Source organism: Loxodonta africana, chromosome 7 (genome assembly GCF_030014295.1).
Source record: "Loxodonta africana isolate mLoxAfr1 chromosome 7, mLoxAfr1.hap2, whole genome shotgun sequence".
Lineage (NCBI taxonomy): Eukaryota > Metazoa > Chordata > Mammalia > Proboscidea > Elephantidae > Loxodonta > Loxodonta africana.
The window spans coordinates 86783539-86801756 of NC_087348.1; the positions used below are offsets into that span (position 1 = coordinate 86783539).

At 40.9% G+C, this 18218-nt stretch overlaps 1 protein-coding gene across 6 annotated transcripts in view; it reads left to right on the plus strand.

Annotated features, from left to right (window-relative positions):
• Positions 1-609: 609 nt before the first annotated feature.
• NUP98 (nucleoporin 98 and 96 precursor) overlaps positions 610-18218 on the plus strand; it is a 112213-nt gene continuing 94604 nt past the window's right edge. For 4 of the 6 annotated variants that reach the window (XM_023539009.2, XM_023539010.2, XM_010599624.3 and 1 more), the window contains exon 1: positions 610-756. The gene's annotated coding sequence lies outside the window, so the exon portion shown is untranslated. The remainder of the gene's footprint in view (positions 757-18218) is intronic. The other 2 variants (XM_003420066.4, XM_064288601.1) reach the window with 2 other exon arrangements.

The window sequence follows — 18218 nt, forward strand, 5'->3', positions numbered from 1 at the left end:
GCAGCCAAGTTCTTCCGACAGACGGACCTCCCGGGAAAGACCTAGCTCCGCACGTGGTATGGCCAAGAAGTGTGAGCAAGGCGACAGGGCAGCCTTCCCATCACCGCCCGCGGACCTGGGGGGCGGGGGGGCGACGGAAGGGTAGAATAGTTACCAAGCCATCCTGGAGCCTTCCTTCTGATTGGCCCGAGCTTCCGCAGCCGGAGTCTTTGGGCCCCAAAGAAGGGGAGGAGCGTCGGTATGGCGTCACCACTCCTCTCCCACACCCCGCCCGGTCCACCCCAATCTAGCCAGTCACCAGCCCACTTCTAGGGGCCCTATGTGACGCCACGACTCTCTCCCAGCCAACCGCGGCAGTGTGGGGGCGGGACTCCATGATCCCTTCCACCGCTCCTCCCCTTTCCTCTCTCTAACTCTTTATGCCCCTCCTCTTCCCACTTGTCCCTTCTCCCGAAGACCGCCCTCACGTTCTGTTTCAAAAGACTAGTTGCCCAATGAATAACAGGGCGGGCCTAGAGTGGCGGCCTCGTCTGCCAATGTTCAGACAGCGAGGGCGGAGCGCTCAGAGCGAGCCTCTGACGGCAGGCGGCGTGTGACGCAGTCAGGCCCTCTGCGCTTTGCGCCCGGAGCGGCGGTCGGTAGCGGTGGTAGTGGCGGCGACGGTTTCGTGGCGGCCGCGCGCTGCTCAGAGAGCGGCGGGTGGCGAACGGGCCTGGGCTCTCACTCCTGACACTTCCCCTCGCCCACCGCATCGCGGTAAGTGGGGAGCCGGAGCAGCGGCGGCCGGGGGCCGGCAGGCTCCTCCCCTCAGGGCGGGCGGCTGCGCGGGGCGTCCCAGGCCCTGTCAGCGCCGAAGTCTCGCGCCCGTCGCGCACCTTCTACCCTGAGGGAGGGGGCGGGGCCCACGATCCTGCGGCCCCCAGGCTTAGCTTTTTGGGCCCTGGGAGGGAATCGATGTGGTGGGGTCTGGACCGGGGGTGGGGGTGGGGAGGGGGTGGTCTCCAGTTGCAGCCCATGGGGATAGAGCATCCATTTAGCCGGTTGTACTGGGTTTTTTTACTCATTCATACGCTTGGCGGTGATAGGCGCCGGCGGTGGGCCGGCCTCGCCTTAAGACCCTGAGTGTGATCTTCCCAGACTTTCTTGACGTTGGTGCAGAAATGGGTTTCATTTGCCATGTCTTTTCCACGAGACAAAGGTGGTAGGTGGGTGTGTTGGGAGTTTGCTAGCTTTCTAAGATAATATCTGGGAATTAGGATCGGTTCAGTGGAGTACAGGGTTATTTTCTGTTCTCCCACGTGTTCCGTGTAAAGCCAGATGAGAAACAACATTGGGTTCCTGGATAGTTACATAGAAATTATTTGAGCTAGTCACTCCCCTGCATCACATGCAAGCTGTACAGATGGAGAAACCGAGGCCTAGAGAAAGGACGGGATTAGCCAGACGTCCAGACTCAGTCTAGAAATTTTTTACTACACCACCCTCCTGGGAGGTCAGTCTTTGATTATTGAGGATTCCGGGGATGGGGAGGGGAGATATTCGATAGTTAGGAGTAGATGTAGTCTTAAAGAGCGTTTTGAATTTGAGTGTTGCTATCTCTTCAAAATAAGAGAGAAGCTTCATTAGTGGTACCCTTACCTAGACCAAGGGAACTAACCTTAAAAGTTGATTAAAGAACGTTTGTGGTGTTATGTATTGGAAACGAATTGATAAAACTACAAGTCGTTGGCTAGTTTCCCGTTTTAGATCTGAATTTTTGACCCGTGTTAGCGACTGTGGATTCTGAGGAGTCCAGTTAGTGACCCACAATAGCATTGGGAAATATAGACAAGACGTATAAAGCTAGGCAGCGGTCACTTTGTAATTCTTGTACCTTGGAACTCCATGGTTCCTGTTTGGTGCAAAATTCAAAATAAAGTATTCTGATAGAATAAAATGAGGGAATTAAACTCCGATTTGGAAGAAGCAGCTAACTGCAAGAAAAGAACAAGGATTATTCTCTTGGCAGTTTCATAAATTCAGAAAGAAATATTTGTTAACTGGGTGACAGATGGTATGTTTACTTGGAGAGAGAAGTTAGGATATCAAAGCCAGACGTTGGACAGGATGGAGGTAATGGACATAAATACTTTGATAAAATTATTATTTTTTACTGTTTATTTAAGATTTAGAAATGGAATTACTAGTTTTGCCCCTTTGGTCTATTCTAGTCAGTCAGATTGTTACTTCTTGTTTATATGACAAAGCAAAAACTGAAAAATTTCGTAGTGTATGAGAGCAGACAAGAGCTGTAGTCTAAATACTAAGATGTGGACAGTGTGTGTTTTCTGTGACATTTTCTCAGTTCAAGCATTGCTCTCTTCTGGGAAGACTTTCCTGGCATTCTGTCCCCCTCAAGCTTCCATAACACTTATTTGATACTTCTGTTTATAGCACATACAGTTTTGCATTTTAGCTGTTTAATTTTTTTTATTATACAGTGGTAAAATGTTGTTATCTTTGTATTCAGGTTGCTTGGCATGTAGTAGCCAAGCATGTGTTTGCTTGAATGAATAAACAAATACAGAGGAGTTACCTAAAAATAATCATAAGAGAGTCTGAGTATTTACATGCTTCTGAAATGTGAGGCCCAGATAAGAGAATTGATATAGCTTATATAATGTGTAATTTTTATTTTGGTACCTGAATTTATTCATGTCCATTAGCTCCTAGATTTAAAAAAAAGAAAAAAAACCTAGTCCAGTGCCATCGAGTCGATTCCAACTCATAGCGACCCTATAGGACAGAGTAGAACTGCCCCACAGTTTCCAAGGAGCACCTGGTGGATTTGAACTGCCAACCCTTTGGTTAGCAGCCATAGCACTTAACCACTACACCACCAGGGTTTCCTGGATAGCTAAGAGCAAGTAGAATTTCTAGGGAACCAAACTTGCTGGCAGATTAGAAAAAATCGGTCATATTATTTTATTGTATTATATTATCAGTTATATTATTTATTTGCTGACAGTTAACCTAGAAGTAAGGGATAGTAGCTCTGATGTTTATTTCCAATAAAGAGCACATCTGTAATTATGCAGTTTGTTGAAAGATTAGGGGATTTAGAAATTTAGAGATTTAAAAATAGGTATTAGAGGCAAGGATTGTGTTAGAAGTGGGATTAGAGCCCATGCCTCCATTCAGAGACCGGAATGCCTGCAGGCAAGGTGCGCACCTTGAGTCTGGTGCCTTACACTACTCAGCCATTCTGACAAGTACAGCCAGAATGATCCTTAGAAGCAAGGATGATGAGACTTTGTCTCTTGTACTTTGGACATGTTATCAGGAGGGACCAGTTCCTGGAGAAGGACATCACTCTTGGTAAAGTAGAAACAAACAAACAAAAAAAACCCTGCTGCTGTTGAGTCAATTCTGACTCATAGCAACCCTATAAGACAGGGTAGAACTGTCTCATAGAGTTTCTAAGGAGTGCCTGATAGATTCTAACTGCCGACCTTTTGATTAGGAGCTGTAGCTCTTAACCACTACTCCACCAGGGTTTCTGGTAAAGTTGAAGGTCAGTGAAAAAGAGGAAGATCCTCCATGAGATGGATTGGCACAGTGGACTCAAACATAACAATTGTGAGAATGGTACATAACCAGGCTGTGTTTCGTTCTGTTGTATGTAGGGTCGCTATGAGTTGAAACCAACTTTATGGCACCTAACAACAACAACATTAGAAGCAAGGAATTTGAATAATGTTTCTTGAGAATTTGGTATACCTTTTTGCGTTTGAAGTTGACCCAAACTATTTGACACAGTATGTCTCCAGAGCAAAGTTTCTCAACCCGCCACTATGAACATTTTGGGCCAAATAATTCTTTGCTGTGGAGGCTGCCTTGTGTATTTTAGAGTGTGTAGTAGTATTTTTTTTTTTTTTTAGTAGTATACTTGGCCTTTACCCGCTAGATGCCTTTAGTACCCCCACTCCCCAAGTTACAGCAGCCAAGAATGTCTCCAGACATTGTCACATGTCCCATGAGAGGCAAAATTACCTGATAGAGACCATTGCTCTAAAGAAAACATTTCCAGTATTTTAGTAAAATACCTTTATCTTGCCAGGTGTTTGCTTGTAAAGCTCATTAGTAAGTTGTATTTTTTAAAAATTTAACTTGAACCAAGGTGCCCATCAATGGATGAATGGATAAATTATAGTATATTCACTCAATGGAATACTATGCATTGATAAAGAACAATGATGAATCCGTGAAACATTTCATAAGATGGAGGAATCTGGAACGCATTATGCTGAGTGAAATTAGTCAGTTGCAAAAGGGCAAATATCGTATGAGACCACTATTATAAGAACTCGAGAAACAGTTTAAACAGAGAAGAAAATATTCCTTGACGGCTACAAGAGTGGGGAGGGAAGGAGGGGGTATTCACTAATTAAATAGAAGACAACTATATTAGGTGAAGGGAAAGGCAACACATAATACAGGAGAGGTCAGCACAACTGGACTAAACCAAGAGCAAAGAAGTTTCCCAGATAAACTGAACACTTCGAAGACCAGCGTAGTGGGGCGGGAGTTTGGGAACCATGGTTTCAGGGGACATCTAGGTCAATTGGCGTAATAAAATCTATTAAGAAAATGTTCTGCGTCCCACTTTGGAGAGTGGCATCTGGGGTCTTAGATGCTAGCAAGTGGCCATCTAAGATGCATCAATGGGTCTCATTCCACCTCGAGCAAAGGAAAATGAAGAACACCAAAGACACAAGGTAATTTTGAGCCCAAGAGACTACATCAGCCTGAGGCCAGAAGAACTAGTTGGTGCCCGGCTACAACTGATGACTGCCCTGACAGGGAACACAACAGAACCCCTGAGGGAGCAGGAGGGCAGTGGAATGCAGACCTTAAGTTCTTGGTAAAAGACCAGACTTAATGGTCTGACTGAGACTAGAAGGACCCCAGAGGTCATGGTCCCCAGACCCTCTTTTGGCCCAAGACAGGGACCATTCCCAAAGCCAACTCTTCGGACAGGGATTGGACTGGACTGTGAGATAGAAAATAATATTGGTGAGAAGTGGGCTTCTTGGATCAAGTAGACACATGAGACTATGTGGGCAGCTCCTGTCTGGAGGAGAGATGCGAGGGCAGAGGGGGTCAGAAGCTGGCCAAATGGCCACGAAAATAGAGAGTAGAGAGAAGGAGTGTGCTGTCTCATTACTGGGAGAGCAACTAGGGGTATATAGCAACTAGGAGTATTTGTATGAGAGACCGATTTGATTTGTAAACTTTCACTTAAAGCACAACAAAAATTAATTAAAAAAAATACATACTTGAAAAACCATTGAATTGCCAAGGTCTGGTACTTAGGAAGTAGAAAAGCAAAGAGTCCAAGAGTCACTTCCTTTAGTTTCTCCTTTCATTTTTGTGATAACCTCCTTTTCTGTGGGATAAGAGAAATCAGGGTCTTGTTTGAAAGGGGATAGGCTATTGGGCAAATACCTGTTTCTATTTTTGTGGAAGAGAGCAAAGAGCTTGTAGTTGAATTGATATAATTAAATGTGATGTTATGTGATTCCATTAGCCTTCCATTTTACTTATAGACTTGATGCCACATGAATATTAATTGATCAGAGTCTTGTCCCACTGTGCAAAATAACTTCATAAATACTGAGAATTATTTGTCATTTTGAAGAATTTGTACTTAATTCAGTATAATGGGAAACCATTGCAAGTTTTTTAGTAGGACAAAAATGATTTCCTGAAATATAGTTCTAATTAGGTAAGTCTGAAACTAAGAGTGATTTTTTGTTAAAATTTCTATTGTACTTTAAGGGAAAGTTTACAAATAAAGTCAGTCTCTCATACAAGAATTTGTCTAGTTGCTTTCCAGCTAATGAGACAGCAGGCTCCTTCTCTCCACTCTGTATTTCAGTGTCCATTCAGCCATCTTCTGTCCCTCTCTGCCTTCTCATCTCCCCTATAGACAGGAGCTGCCCACATAGTCTCATGTGCCTACTTGAGCCAAGAAGCTCACTTCTCACCAGTATCATTTTCTATCTTATTGAAACTGAGTGATTTTAAGCTGGTATGGCTAGTTGGGTAGGTTGGAAGATGTGAAACTGGAGGGAGGCAGATGAGTTAGGAAGAAGCTATAACAATAGTCCCACCATCCGTCTGTCAGTTTGTCATACTTTGGTGGCTTGCGTGTTGCTATGATGCTGAAAGTTGTGCCACTGGTATTTCACATACCAACAGGGCCACCCATAATGGACAGATTTCAGTAGAGCTTCTAGACTAAGACAGACTAGGAATAAAGGCCTGGTGATCTGCTTCCAAAAATTAGCCAGTGAAGACATTATGAGTCACAACAGAGCATTGTCCAACTTGCTTGCACTGGACAAATCATCAGGAGGGTTTGATTGCTATTGTTGTTGTCAGGTTGATTCCAACTTGCTAAAGGAGGACTTTGTTGAGTGAAGGAGAGGGTCAGTGAGGGTGAGAGAGACCCTCAGTGAGATGAATTGGCTCAACAGCTGCAACACTGTACTTAAACATGCCAGCAATGGTGAGAGTGACCCAGAACCAGGCAACATAAGGCCACCATGAGTTGGACTCCACTTGACAGCAGTTGTCTGTCTGTCTGTCTATCTATAACTGTAGTCTAGGATAGCAGTTCTCAAACTTTTGGGTCTCTGGATTTCTTTACACTTATAAAAATTACAGAGGACTCCAAACAGCTTTTGTTTATATGGGTTATATGTATTGATATTTGCCATATTAGAAATTAGAACAAAATTTTTAATGTGATCAGATTGATTTAATAATAAACTCATATTCAACATAAATGACACAGTTTTCATGAAAAATAACTGAAAATATAGAAAGGTGCATTATTTTACGTTTTTGCAAATCTTTTTAATATCTGGTTTAATAGAAGACAGCTGGCTTTTCAGATCTTTTGCATTCAGACTGTTCATATGTTGTTTTGATTGAAGTATATGGAGAAAACCTAGCCTCAGAAAGGTATGTATTTGGGAAAGGGTGGGATATTTTAATAGCTGTTTTGCATAATTGTAGATACTCTCCTTTGACACTATACCCAAACTTGACAAGTAGTTGTTTCTTAAAGGTTACAATTTGGAATCTGAAACTAATTTCATTGAATTTTTTGTACTCTGTTACATTAAAATCCACTGGTCATTTGGAAGTCATTGGTTCACTAAGTTAGCCAGATCTTCCGAATGTTAACAAGTTTCATTATACTGCTGTTGATACTACCACCCATCTCATCAGTTGTCATTTTTAAGAATTTGGAAGCAGCCAAGCTCATAGTGACAAATGCAAGTTTTCCAGAATTTGGATTTTTGCATCAAGACTGAATAACCATAGTTTGTCATTTATTCTTTGGAATAAAAATGGTGTTCCATGAAGAAAATTTGCTAGGTCGGCTCTCTAATGAAAGTAATCACACAAGTGCTTTTCCTTGAGACAGCCCTTTTATGTTACTGTGCAGAAGTGCTTCATGAGTTCTTCTCATTTCATCCCAAAGAGTAATGATGCCTGGTCCTGCATCATCCTCACAATTGCCAGCCTGTTCAAGTCCATTGCGGCTATTGTGCCAGTCTATCTCACCGAAGGTCTCCCATGTCCTCATAAGCCCTGTACTTCACCAAACATGACGTCCTCTGGCATCGTGTTTGGTGATGTAGAGGGCTAATGATCCCTCCTGATGGCGTATCCAAAGCAAGTGAGTTGGACAGTGTTCTATTGTGATCCATAAGGTTTTCACTGGCTGATTTTTGGAAGTAGATCACCAGGCCTTTCTTCATAGTTTGTCTTTAGTCTGGAAGTTCTGCTGAAACCTGTCCATCATGGGTGACCATGTTGGTATTTGAAATACTGGTGGCATAGGCTCCAAAATGATAGCAACACAAAGGCCCCATGGTGTGACAAACTGACAGGTGATGACTGACCTCATGGACCCCCTGAGAGGGATGTTGGGGACTTCTAGGAGCCTGTGGATCACACTGGTCTAGGACAGTGATTTTCCACACTGGTTCACAGAGCCCCTAAGCTTCCTTGGAGAGTTGAGCTGATGGGGCTCTATTGTACCCCGTTTATCTCAGCCAGAGCAGCTTTTGCTTTTGTTTGTGTTATGTATTGGGTTACATAACTAAAAATATTGGGAAAAAACATTGGTCAAGGGAAAAAGAATTGAGCTTTTGAATTAGGGCTGTCTGTAGCAAGAAGGGAACAGTTTGTCTTCCATGAACATGTTTTGCATTCACTCATCACTTCACACTTTGCTTGGTCTCACTTCCACATGTTCTTTTGATGCAAAGGTTACTGGGTATTTGTACATAGAGCCCAAAGAATAAGCTTCTTAAGGAATAGGCAAATTAATTTGTAAATTCAAAAGATATGAGTACTTAGGAATGAGGAGAGGGGTATGAGGTGAGTGGAAGAAAATGAGTGAACAGAGTGACAGTATATTGGGAGTGGTGGTGTTTGTTTTTGTTGTTTGCAGTGGCGCTTAATGGTTGTGCTAAGAGGTCAGAGGATGGCACTTAAGTATTAGGAAATAAGAAACCATATTAGGAATGACGTTCTAGTTAAGTGTTGACCGGCCAAGGTTTAGATTGAGGGAAAAAGGTTTATTACATTTTTTTCTAATTAAAAAATATTGTAAAATGTCAGTTGAAAAGCTAAACAAAAAGTCAGCTTTTGAAGACCTTTAGTTTGAGGCAGCTTTCTATTTCTAACAGTTGTTTGCTGTAGGCCACATAACCTCCATTGTTCAGATGTAGAAATTGAGGTTTAAAAGGTTAAATAGTATAACTTAGTACAATTACATAGTAGTAAATGGCAGAGAGTTTTTTCTTTTTTTATCTTTTTATTTTGAAATAATTGTAGATTTACAGAGAGTTGCAGTGATAGTGAGTGGCAGAGGGTTTAAACACAGATTTGCTTCATTCCAGAGGTCATGTATTCGTTTCACTATTTTTGTTTGTAAAATGATGGTCATGAATTAACAGGATGAGAATGATGCTACTCAGTATTACAAAGAAGCAGCTATATTACATGCTATGAATTATTTAAAATCCATTTATACCCCAGTAGGGAGAATTGGACAAGACAAGATGCTTTTTACCAGAGCAGCAAACAGCTTATATACTCGAATGGCAGGGATAACAACAAGTACATTGCATAACTAAAAACAGCTGGGAGACATTGGTTTATATAATAGGGATTGGAAATGGGTAGGAGAAGGGAAATGCTTTTGTTGTGATAAGAGTCTGAAGTGTATAATCTGGGACCATTTTGTGAAGCAGGAGAAGCTTGAACAGCAATATTTAGAAAGAAAAGGGGACATAGTTTTTAGAGAGAAGAGTGAATGTTCTAACCGAGGAAATGGCTTGATCAAGGGATCAGTCATAGGAAGGAAACTGTGAAACAGCTTTAGGGCAGCAGATAGTTTGGGGTGTGATATTAGGTAATTAAAAAAAAAAAGTTGTTGAGTCTATTCTGACTCTTGGCAGCCCCATGTGTGTCAGAGTAGAACTGTACTCAATAGGATTTTCAGTGCTGATTTTCTGGAAGTAGATTATCAGGCCATTCTTTCAAGTTGCTTCTGGGTGAACTCAAACCTCCAACTAACAGTTTGTGCCTCTGAGGGATGCCATTAGGTGATTAAGACTAGGCTAATCTCTTCTTGGAATTCTAACTATCCCTCCCTTCCCCTCCCTCCTTTCTCATCCAAGGTAAAAAAGTAACTGTGATTTTTCCATTCAGTTTAACTGTGGATGATAATCCTATGTTTTGTGAAGATTAAATGGAAAGAATGTATTGGAAAAAATCCTTTGTAAACTGCAAAGTACTATTCAAGTCCATTCATATAACAAATATTTTTTATTTCTGCTCTTTATGGAGTTTGATACAAAAGAACTCAGTGAAGTTGAAGGAGAAACATTACTTCCCATTTGGGTAACTTTCTGGAATTAGAACCAAACTGGGAATGTCTTGGGAAGCTTGTTTAGTTATTCATATAGCATGTAGCAATGGCAGCTGCTTGGTTGTCATCGTGTTTCAGGATCTGGTCTGTCACTTTCCTGGACAGAAATTGTACCTAGAAGTTTTGTCCTTGTACCCAGAGTTTACAGGCTTACAAAAGTTGGATGTATAAACTAGGACATCAGTTTATTGAGTATCAGTTGGGACGTTCTGAAAGAATAGTCCAATCCATTGACTGGACTGCTGGTCCAGTGTGAATACGAAAGGCTGCCTCTTTCTTATATCTGAGAGTTTGAATTATTAATTAGAAGATTGAACATAGAGTGCAAAGTAAAATTAAGGGCATTGTCTCTTTCGGTATAGCGCTATTTCGTTTTTATGTTTTCTTTCAGAATATGTCTTTTACGAAAATTTCAATGTGTGTATATGCAAATCCATCTATAAGGGAAATCTATGCAGGAAATTTCATCTAGGCCATGGGGTTGCCTGGTAAATTGTTATTAATCCATAGGAAGATTACCTCTCTGGTGACTAGAACATTCGTATTTGCAGAGAAATTTTCTTTCCCCTGACAGTGCTGATCAATATGGTCAGATTTTGGTTTTATAGATTTCTCACTGATAGTGAATGCAAAGTTACTTTCCTTTAGGTAACAGTGTTCTTTCTTAGGCCAGGTTATATAGGAAAGGGTAAAAACTGAGATGTATCATATGCGTTCATATATTTGGATGGATTTAAATGTTCCGTACCTTTCAATCTTGTATGATTACTCTGCCTCTATTTTTTTAGTTTACTTTTTTTATTGATAAAAATACAGATAACAGAACATTTGCCAGTTCAACAATTTTTACATGTCCAGTGACATTGATTACATTCATTACGTTGTGCAGCCATTACCACTATCCTTTTCTAAGTTATTTCACCACCTTTGAAAGAAACTCAGTGCCCCCTAATTCTGCCTTTTTTTTTTTTAGTGGATTTTACTACTTTATATTTTTAATGGAAAAATTGCCGTTAATACAAATATCTATGTTCTTTGGATCTTTTTTTAAATAGAGGAAATAAAACATTATAGAAAAATTTAGGTCCTTTGAATTCTCATTCCCCTTTCTGTCTCTAGAGGCAACTACTTTCATGAATTTGGTGTGTATTTTTCTAGTCTCCATTAATTTTACTGTATGTAGTGTACCTGTAAATAACTGTGTTATCTTTTCTGTTGTGCATAAATGTATCTTTTTGCAGCTTTTTTCAATAAATATGGTTTACTTGAAACCACCTTTCAGAGGATAACTTTGTCCAGATGCTCTGGTAGTGCCTTTGTACCATATTCTTGCTACATAGTAGAGTGCCCTGATTCACTCCTTTAGTCAGTTGTTACTAATATGAGGTCTTGACATCATAATGAACTGGTGAGGACATTTATTGTGTGCTTGCTGTGTGACAGAAACTGAGCTTGGTGTAGAAGTGTAAGGCCAGATAGGTGCACAAATACCTATCCTTAACTGTGTATTTTACTTATTTTACGTTCTTTCCCCTCTTCCTCTTCCTGATCCCTCAAGGTCTAGCTCACATTCTAAATCCTCCAGGAAGTTTCCCTCAGATTTCCTTCTTATATTCTGACCTGATTTTGATTTCTTATCTTGCTTCTTGGCACTTAGGTACTGTTGACATTTTAAGGCCTGGTCCCATCTCTAATTAGGTCAGAGGTCACATCCAGAGCCTACCAGGGCCAGGCTAGTTAACAACAGACACAAACACATAAACAGTTCTACGTAATTACATACATGTACATATAATATGCTGTAGCTGTTAGTTGCTGTTGAATTGATTTTAACTCATGGCGCCCCCATGCATATGTACCGTACATATGTATCATGGACTAAACAAAAAATGTCTACTGGTTGCATCCAGCCATTTTGTAATTGCTTTCTTTTTGCAGCCTCTGAATTAGATGATAAATTCCACCAGGAATCTTAATCTTTCATGGTTTCCTTTGTTTTTAATTTGGTGTGGCATAATTTTATTTATTTATTTTTTGTGACTGTTGCAACAGTGAGTCCCAGTTGCCCTAACCCCACCAGCTGAAGCACACTCAGGCACATCTTTTTTTTTTTAATTAACTTTTATTGTGCTTTAAGTGAACGTTTACAAATCAGGTCAGTCTTATACAAAAATTTACATACACCTTGCCATACACTCCTAATTGCTCTTCCTCCAATGAGACAGCACAGTTCTTCCCTCCACTCTCTCTTCTCGTGTCCATTTGGGTAGCTTCTTGCCCCCTCTGCCCTCTCATCCCCCCTCCAGACAGGAGATGCCAAAATATCCTCATGTGTCCACTTGATCCAAGAAGCTCATTCTTCACCAGTATCATTTTCCACCACCTATTCCAGTCCAGTACCTATCTGAAGAGTTGGCTTTGGGAATGGTTCCTGTCCTGGGCTAACAGAAGGTCTGGAGACCATGGCCTCTGGGGTCTCTCTAGTCCCAGTCTGACCATTAAGTCTGGCCTTTTTACAAGAATTTGGGGTCTGCATCCCGCTCCTCTCCTGCTCCCTCAGGGTTTCTCTGTTGAGTTCCATGTCAGTGCAGTCATCGGTTGTGGCCAGGCACCATCTAGTTCTTCTGGTCTCAGGCTGATGTAGTCTCTGGTTTATGTGGTCCTTTCTGTCTCTTTGGCTCATAATTACTTTGAGTCTTTGGTGTTCTTCATTCTTCTTTGCTCCAGGCGGGTTGAGACCAATTGATGCATCTTAGATGGCCGCTTGCTAGCGTTTAAGACCCCAGACGCCACTCTCCAAAGTGGGATGCAGAATGGTTTCTTAATAGATTTTATTATGTCAATTGACTTAGATGACCCCTGAAACCATGAGCCCCAAACCCCCGCCTCTGCTACGCTGGCCTTTGAAGCATTCGGCTTGTTCAGGAAACCTCTTTGCTTTTGGTTTAGCCCAGTTGTATTGACCTCTTCTGTATTGTGTATTGTCTTTCCCTTCACCTAAAATAAAACTTATCTGCTATCTAATTAGTAAATGCTCCCTCCCTTTCTCCCTCCCTGCCCCCTCTCGTAACCATCAAAGAATATTTTCTTCTCTGTTTAAACTGTTTCTCCAGTTCTTATAACAGTGGTCTTACACAATATTTATCCTTTTGCAGTTGACTGATTTCACTCAGCATAATGTCTTCCAGATTTCTCCATGTTATGAAATGTTTCATGGATTCATCATTGTTCTTTATTGATGCATAGTATTGTGTGAATATACCATAGTTCATTTAACCATTCATCTTTTGATGGGCACCTTGGTTGCTTCCATGTTTTTGCTATTGTAAACAGTGCTCCACTGAACATGGGTGTGCACATATCTGTTCGTGTAAAGGCTCTTATTTTTTAGGATATATTCCAAGGAGTGGGATTGCTGGATCGTGTGGTAGTTCTATTTCTAGCTTTTTAAGGAAGCGCCAAATCGATTTCCAAAGTGGCTGTACCATTTTACATTCCCACCAGCAGTGCATAAGTGTTCCAGACTCTCCACAGCCTTTCCAACATTTATTATTATGTGTTTTTTGGATTAATGCCAGCCTTGTTGGAGTGAGATGGAATCTCATTGTAGTTTTGATTTTCATTTCTCTAATGGCTAATGTTCGTGAGCATTTCCTCATGTGTCCGTTAGCGGCACTTAGGCACATCTTTGCAGAACTGATAGTCAGTTTTGAAAATGGCACATGTCTAATAATAACAATAACATTTGTTATCATTGTGTACATTTATAAAGTGTTTATGAAGCCAACCAGGTTATTCAGTAACACTACTAGAAAATATGGCTGTTCGGTTCCTGACCAAAGGGAGAACCATTTTGAGCTTGAGTCTCATTTGGAAGTTACCCTTCTCATAAAGAGGACAAAATACCAAGCATCACTCTCATCTCCCTTTAGTGATTTTTTACATTTTTTCTTATTGTACTTTAGATGCAGGTTTACAGAACAAACTAACTTCTCATTAAACAGTTAGTATGCATATTGTTCTGTGACATTGGTTATCAACCCCATGACATGTCAACATTCTACCCTTCTCGACCTTTGGTTCCCTTTTACCAGCTTTCCTGTCCCCTCCTGCCTTCTAGTCTTTGCCCCTGGGCTGGTGTACCTCTTTAGTCTCTTTTTGTTTTATGGGCCTGTCTAATCTTTGATTGAAGGGTGAGCATAATTTTATTTTTAAGTTAGACTTTATTTCTAAAGTAACTTAATCATTCAGTCTGTGTTTAAAAACACGGTAGTGGTGATCGTCATTAATTTAAAAGATGAGTACATCCGTATTTCATTCTCTGTCAGATTCTGGTATAGTAAAATGACCAGTACTGTCTTCTACCCTGGAGAAGCTCATTGTATATGATGAAAAGGACTGGTGGAAGAGGGGACTTGTTAGGTGCCATCCAGTTGGTTCTGACTTATAGTGACCCTGTGTATAACAGAGTGCCATCTTCACAATTGATGTTATGTTTGAGCCCATTGTGCAATCACTGTGTCAGTCCATCTTATTGAAGGTATTCTTCTTTTTCATTGACCCTGTACTTTACCTAGCATGATGTCCTTCTCCAGGGACTGGTACCTCCTGATAACATGTCCAAAGTAAGTGAGATGAAGTCTCATCTTCCTCACTTCTAAGAAGGGCTTTGAACTAGTCCTTCCTCAGGTTAGTTATGGCTAAGGAAGTAAAACCGGGACAGACCCAAATTTTTAAAATTTGGGTGAACCAGAACGGGAAAAATTACAGGTCAGAGCTCTGCCAGAAACCTGACCTCCCTCTTAGAAAACAAGGATGCTTATGCTTTGCATAGCAACCAAATCTCTTGCCCGTGGGATTTTGAGCAGAGTCAGAAATAGAGATGCCTGCCCAAAGATGGATGTTGGCCAGCTGTGCTGCTTTGAATGCTTGTTGCTCTCCATAGTTCTGGTAATAATCCAGCCTCACGCATCAGGCTCCTGAAAGGGTTCACTACGCCTCTTCGAGTCTCCCATTCCAGGGCTTTAGCGTGTAATTTTTCCTCTTAGATTATGATTCTGGATTACCCAAATTGTAAAAATTCAACTATGATTCCAGTTTTGCTTCGTCAGCCGTGACTGAACCAGTTCCAAGCCCTGCTTCTAAGGCTTATTCTGGCTGTGCTTCTTCCAAGACAGATTTGAGGGTTAAAACAAAAATCAGACCCACTGCCATGGAGTCAACTGTGAGTCATAGCGACCCTGTAGGACAGAGTAGAGCTGCCCCATAGAGTTTCGCAGATTCTCACTCTTTCTCCCACCAAGCAGCTGGTGGGTTAGGAGGTATCAAAGGTTGCATTCCCTGGGAAGCAAACTCTGAATTGGAGAATGTCTTGCAGATTTATTAGGGAGTGCTCTTGGAATCACAACCTATGGAAGAGAGGGGAAAAAGCAGGATTGGGATGAGAGAGAAATTGAGTTGTGATGTTGTCTTAATGAAAGTCTCATCCAATCCCATGAAGAGTGTGAAGTTGGGATCACCCTTCAGAATTTTCCTGAGTTGGGGCAGCTTTTGACCATGGATATAGGCTGTCACCAGAAGGAGGTGTGACCTTGGGTGAGGCCACTCTTCAGCTGAGGCAGTTCTGAAAAGGGCTGACAGCTGAGGGCTGTCTCCTGGTAGCACTTTGCAGCAGCTGGTGCGACAGATCCTTTAGTCTTTTCCTGTGTGTAAACCTTTTGTTGTTACTTTATAACAGTAGACTCATACAATATTTGTTTTTTTGCAATTGACTTATTTAACTCAGCATAACGTCCTCTAGATTCATCTGTGTTGTGAGATGTTTCACGAATTGGTTGTTACTCTTTCTCATTGTGTAGCATTCTGTTGTGTGTATGTACCAGTTTATTAGTCCATTCATCTGTTTATGGGCACTTACGTTGCTTTCGCCTTTTCGTTATTGTGAATAATGCTTCAGTGAACATGGGTGTGCGTATGTCTATTTGTGTGACGTCTCTTATTTCTAGGAGTGGGATTGCTGAATAATATGATATTTCTGTTTCTAGCTTTTTGAGGAGAATTCTTTAGCATTAAAGGGATGTCTGTGTAGTTGATGTATCACAGCGACTGCTGTAGAGAGCTAGGGCCAAGGTAAATGGTAGGTACGTGCAAACAAATAATGTGCTGCGGAAGCCCAGAGGAATGACTAATTGCTAGAGAGAGTTAGAGAATGCTTACAGAAGTGTTGACATTTAAGATTAGGGAGGGGACATTTTTCATTGAGTCAGTGACATTTACACAGAATTAGGAAAAGGAATGGTTTGTTTGAATAGGAAAGGGTGAAATATATTATCAGTTCTTTAGTTTCTAGCAATTAGGATAAAAACCATGAGGCTGTTTCTAAAATCTTGGTTTGCTTTCATGGTGATAATTCTGAAGAATTTCTAAGGAAATACTGTGATCAGGCTTAGAGACTGAGACAAGCTCATGTTTGCCAGAACCAAGAAGAAAGGCTTAGCTTGAGTGAGAAGCTTTTTTCCAGGGATCTTATTTGGATTTGCTCCCTGCACTGTCCCATGTTCTTGGGTCTGAAACTGATGAATTTCCATAATACTGTACATATTCTTGTTTGTAGTCTCACTTTCTTCCTAGGATTGAGGGTGTCCATGGGGAGTTAGAAGATAGGTTAAACTGTGGCTCCACCACTTACCAGTTCTCTGACCTTGGGAAACTTGTTAAATATCTGATCCTGTTTTCTCACATGTAAAATACAGGTAGTGATGGATAATACCAACCTTTTAGAGTTGTTGAGATAAATATGTACAAGAACTCTGAACTGTGAGGTGTTACCCAGGATATTGTTAATACTACTGAATATCATTTTGTGAAATATGTGATGCTAGGCTTCTGTGTTAGGATGAGGTTATTAACCAAAATTTGATTGCTAGGAGCTGAGGGTTTGGAGTAGTAGAGGCTATAACTCAAAACAGCAGTATAAGAGAGATTGTGTTCAAAATGAGTTGGTAGAGGAGAGCTAAGCCCCAACACAACTGTCAGTTCTGAATCTACCATTGAAAAGCAAGTGTAGCCAGAATCATAGATGTCTGGCCCAAAGACTTCAGCTAAGTGTTTCTAAGAGTATTTCCTCTGGAAAACATAGTCACTGGTTGATATGGTAAAGGCACAATCTGTCTCTTTGTGACACCTGATCAACTGGGAAGGCAGGAAACTTCAAGCAGATCTCATTACTGAATGATAAATGGTGATGAAATATAGCCTCTAGTTCTAAGTTGAATGCAGTAGAGTTACTTGGGGAGCCTTTTCAAAATGAAAACATCTATAGCCCAACTCTGGAGATTCCAGTTTAAAATTTCTAGAATGGGACCTGGGTGCATGTATTTTGAGAAAGCTTGCCAGGTAATTCTGACGTGGCACTCTAGTTAAGAAACACTGGTTTCAGTGAGCTTTGTTTAATTGAAGGAGTTACTCAATTTCTGGACGTTGGGAAAAAGAACTGTGTTGGGCTTTTTTTTTTTTTTTTAAGGAAAGTTTGGGGGAGAATGCTGATTTCTGTAAAAGCATTATGTATTTAGGAACAGCTTGATCTTTTCCAGTGTTTTCACACTCTTAAAATGTTCAGGTGTTAAGACACCTAAAAGTGCTAACAGGACACTTGGAACATTGTGGAGGGCCCCTCAAAATGTTACATTTAATTCTATTATGTGGACAAAGCGTAATTTTACTAGAAGACTACTTCATTATGTGTATATAATATGAGAATCATCATATGTGTCACAAAGTCCAAATAATAAGCATGATTGGGCATTTTCTGATTATTTACATTCAAAATAGTTTGCTCCTTATTATTATTTTCTTGTTTGCCAGCAGGTAAGTAGTAGCAAGCGTCTTAAGTTTAAGAAAAATTTATGGAGGTGGAAAGCCTTTATATTTGAGTAAAATATACCAATAACTCATTTTTATTTCAACGGGGGAAAAAAACCCCAAACATCCTTTTTGTGGTTGTAGTTGCTGGAACACTTTTGTCCAATTCATGAAGTCACCAGGTACGTAAGTTTGGATACTGGAGGGAAATCATTCATATGAGGTAGGGGGTTTTCATCAAAGATTTCCCCTAATGTTCCCAGAGGAATTTAGAGAGATAAGTAGGGGTCATAGATCACAGTCTTAAAAGTCATCTCAAAGAGAATGTCCAGGCCCCAGCATCTCTGAGGTTTGGGGA